General features: G+C 45.2%; 1 long non-coding RNA gene across 1 annotated transcript; it reads left to right on the top strand.

The window, feature by feature from the left end:
• The first annotated feature begins 382 nt into the window (after positions 1–382).
• On the top strand, positions 383–4121 carry LOC309658804. Its single transcript, XR_014262403.1, has 2 exons — positions 383–2264; positions 2454–4121. It is a non-coding gene; the product is annotated as an uncharacterized lncRNA (long non-coding RNA).
• The last annotated feature ends 526 nt before the right edge of the window (positions 4122–4647 follow it).

The raw sequence follows: 4647 nt of genomic DNA, 5'->3' as shown, positions 1-4647 counted from the left end.
GGTGCCCTGGACAGCTGAGGCACTTTTCGCCCAAAGGCAAGTTCCAGCGCATTGCAGAGAGCAGACGAAATACAAGGTGGTGAAAACTCACTGTTGCTAAGGGTTGAAACGAACCAATAATTCCTCCTGTTTCTCAGGGTGTTCTGTTTGGCTATTAATGAAATGTATTTCCAAGGAAGGCATGTGGCTGAAAAGGCCAGCGGTGCCTGGGGGTCACAGCGAGACCCTCCCATCTCGCCCCCCTCGGCCATCCTGTGCTCTGGGAGCAGAGCTCTCAGCCAGAAGTGAAACATAGTAGCTTCCATATCCGGATTCTAAGATTTTCTAAAGCCCTTTCAAGGCCCCCTTCTCTGAGTGTGGTGCTTGACCTGCTGGTGTTTGGGGCGGGAGGATGGGCTGGGTGGAGGGTCTGAGCGCCATCCCGAGGGAAGGGCTTTGGAGGCCTGTGTGCGCCTGAGACCAGGGGGCCCAGTGCCCGTGTCCGAGGGGAGGCTAGCGCTGACTCCAGCCGTGCCGAGCCAGACGTCGCCCTTCTTCCCGACAAGCCAGCAAAGCCTGTCGCTCACCTTCCTGGCTGTGCTGCTTACACGTGCCCTCTGGGAAGGCCAGCCTGGCAGAGCTCTGTTCCTGCCCTCTGGGCTGCTGGTAACTGAGTACCTAGCCTGGGTGCTGGAGGGGCGGATCCATCGATGGTGGAGGCCCAGCGCCTGCCCAGGGTGCTGCCCCTCTGCTGAGGGACGCTCGCCCAGCTGGTTAGCCCTGTTCGCACCCAACTGCCCACAGTCAGCGCCCAGGCTGGGAACAGCAGCCTCCCCATTTCCTCGGTGTCTTCTAGTTCTGTTCCTTTCTTCTTTTCGCTGCCTTCCTCCCCAAAGAGGCAAGATACTCATCTTCAAGAACCAAATCAGGCCATGATTTTCCAGCTAAACTCATGACAGTTCTGCACTTGTGAATGACTGGGTACAAACATTTGCAAGGATGAGCTCTTGGGTGAGGCGCCAGCCAACTTTTCTAGCTTCATCTCTCTTGTGTGTGGGCACCGCCTGCTGCCCCAGATGCCTTGACTCCTCCACTTTCCTATATTCCTCCTCAGAATGCTGCCACCACCCCATCCTGGCCTTTGGGGATGTTAGCTGGCTGTTCCCCACAGCATCCTGTCACCCTGGTCCACTCTTTCTAACCTCTGTATGCCCTTCTATGAAATCTTGTCAGGTCCAACTGGAGGAAGACCACCTATAGGTCAGTTAGCTTGGGAAGGAACCCAGCTGTGTGACCTGCTTCCCCTTTCCCAGTGTCTTTAAAATAACGTTAAAAAAAAAAAAAAAGAAAGAAAGAATGTTGTTCTAGAGCTCCTATATCATCTCTTACCACCATCAGAAAACCACCCCCCAAAAGGGGGACCTCATTCATATTGAAAATAACTTCTTAACGTGCAGGCATTACAGTAGGGCATTCTAGACACTGGGGGAGGGAAAAACCATTGTATTTTTTTCTAACATTCATGTTAAACTTATTTCCAAAGTTCTTTAAACTGCGGTATTCTTACAGGTAGACAATGTTGCTGAACAAGTGTCTGTTTCTTCCCTTTTCTTCCCCCACGCTCAAAGATTTGGAAAGAGATAGTTAACAGAAAAGGTAAGGTAATCTCCACCTTAACAAAATATACGATCAAATGTGACCATTTGACAGATACTATGTAGTTCATACAAACAAATTTAAGTGGAATTGGCTCTCTCTTCCCTAAAGTTGAGGATAACGTGGATGTTTCTGTCTAACGTGCTGGACTAATAGGCTATTATGGGTTAGCTTTTGGTAACTCATCGAGTTTCCCAGTCTGGGTTCCGTACCATCAAGTCTGGATTATAACTTGTCCTGGTCACACTGTTTTTCAAAATCAGTTTTGTTCTAGTACTCTATTATGTGTCTGTTTCACCTCTAATCTTTCCATTTTTCACCACTCTGGAGATGGTGTGATATGATCTTAACGGAAACATCACGAACATGTCTTGTGAATATTTAGTTTTCTTTTTCGCCGACTCAGCGTTGCCTGCCATTCAGTCATTGTTATGTGACCAGGCAGTGTAACTATTTGTGTATTATCCATTGGTTCCTACCTTGGGAATGTGGAGACTTGTAAACCTATATCCTTCCCTTAGGAATGCATGAAGGAGAAATGGAATCTCTTGCATGAATTTCTGCAGACAGAAATAAAGAATCAGTTATGTGACTTGGAAACCAAATTACATAAAGAAGAATTATCAGAGGTAAGTCGTCAGCATCCCGGTGGCTAGAAAACGTTTCCTCCCATGTAACTTGTCTGTGACCAGGGAGGCAGAATAATCCCACCTCTCCCTGTTACCTGATAGTTATAAACGAAGCGCATGTGTTTCCTTATTCTCTCATGGCCCCTTGTTGACATTCACTGCTACTTAAATTTTCCTTTCCTGCTGTAGGAGGGCTACCTGGCTAAAGTCAAATCCCTTTTAAATAAAGATTTGTCCTTGGAGAACGGAGCTCATGCTTTCAGTCGGGAAGTGAATGACTGTCTAGAAAACGGGAACCAGACAAGTGGTGAGGAGCGCAGAGTGGAAATAGCAGAGAAAAAGAAGTCCCCCAAACCTGTTTCCAAACTTTGCATGCCCAGGAGAAGCAAGTCTGATGGAGAAACACTGTAAGAGCACTTGATTCATTTGACCTCGTTGGAATCTGGTACCACCTAAGGGGAGGACAGACTTGGCGCCATAGGGTCTGTCTGTTCCCCCCACACACAGCCCCTCCACCGACAGTACTTGTTTTTTGTGTATCTTTTTTTGGGGGGTGTGTGGCTGTGTTGCTCGGCTTGTGCGATCTTAGTTCTCCAACCAGGGATCGAACCCCGGCCCTCGGCAGTGAGAGTGCCGAGTCTTAACCACTGGACCGCCGTGGAATTCCCTCTTGTGTATACTTCTAACTAGCTTAGATATATACTTTAAATTTTTGTCTTCAACCAAGTTATAGAGCATTAGATCCCCAAATGCGGTTGAATTTATGAGGTATAAGATAACAGGAGCTGCTGATAATTATGACTTCTAAGTTACATGCCTGTTTAAGCTAAACATTTATTCTTAGACTCTTTCCCCACTTGTAGTCAGAGTAACTCTTCTGGAATTTTTTTAAAAAGAGCATGGGACTTGAGCTCAGGTCAGGTGCTTGGCCACTTCATCTTCTGATGAAATAAACGGAGGCTCTGTTTCCTTGTGCGTCTCGGAGTTGGGCCCCTCATACAAGAGCTTGTGTTAAAATGGCCCAGCAAACTGGCAGGTGCTAATTTGATGAGTTTATCAAGATGGTGGTTGCTTAGAATAAGAAGAGAAGGTTACTTAATCCTCAGAACCTGGTCTCTGCACCAGCTTGGTAATGCTGAAGAACTGTACCTTGGCTGTGAACTCTTTATTCATAGTGGCTTTTTTGTTTCTTTTTCTTTAAGCAGCTGAAGTCTCATCTAGCCCCAGGATTAGAAGGCAAACTACCAGGCAGACCACCATCACATCTCATTTCACAAGGGGTTCAGTATATAGTGAATGGACAGCCCCCATTTTAGGGGCCAACTGTTTTTGGTAAAACACATATAAATTAGTAGGATGTAACTTAGTAATTCTGACTTCCACATTGCTTAGGTTGTCCTTTTGATATTCTGTTATTAGACATTCATGAACAGCATTTCTGAAGATCTCATCCATTTTTACTCTTAACATAGGAAACTTCAAATGTACATACACAAAATACCAAGGATAGTAAAATGAACCCCTGTGTACCTATCACCCAGTATCAACAGTTAACAGCTCCTGGCTGTTGTTTCATCTATACCCCCACATGCTCCACGTGAAAGTTATTCCAAATGGATTACAACTCCATACACACCCATATCCTCCCAGTTGGATTACTTTGAAACAAATCGGACATGTCATCTTATCCACACATACTATATTTCTAGATGACAAGGTCTCTTTCTCTGACAAGTTTTTTATTCATATTTTGCTATAATTGCTAACATCTAGCAAACAGTCTTTTGAAGAAGACAAAACATGCCTTATAAAGTGTAACAGTTCCTTACTAACAAATATATAGCAGTGTTCATTCTTCCCCTTGTGTAACAGAGTTTGGTTGATTTGCTCCTTAAGCCTTTCAAGTGATAGATTCCTTATTTTCTTGCCATTTATTTAAAGAAAATAGGTCTTTTTTCTAATAGCTTCTAGGTCTGGCTGACTGCGTCGTTTTGGTGGTTAATGTGTTCCCTTGCCTCCAGTTTTCTGTCAACTGGTAGTTAGGTCTAGAGTCTTGATCAGATTCCAGCTTTATTTTGTGAGACTTCATTGACGGCATGGGGCTGTCGATCAGAGGCATGTAATGTCTCTTCAGTGATTCGAGCAGCCATTGATCAAAGTCTAGATCCATTATTTCTTAAGGTTTGCAAAATGGTGGTATTCTAAACCTGTCATCCAAAGAAACATTAAGCTCGAAGCTTCTTTTAATGTCCTGGCAAAAAGGGCTTCTCAGAGGGAAGAGGGGACCATGCCCTGAATCTTTCCAAAGAGAGGGTACTCTTGGTAGGGAGGAATATGAGTTGTTTCGTGCCCACTGGAGGTCTAGGGTCTGGTGAGCTAACAG

Source organism: Balaenoptera physalus (genome assembly GCF_965194825.1).
Source record: "Balaenoptera physalus genome assembly, chromosome: 3".
NCBI classification, from domain to species: domain Eukaryota; kingdom Metazoa; phylum Chordata; class Mammalia; order Artiodactyla; family Balaenopteridae; genus Balaenoptera; species Balaenoptera physalus.
Note: the sequence above shows the minus strand (reverse complement) of the source record. Positions and strands in the feature narration are given on the sequence as shown.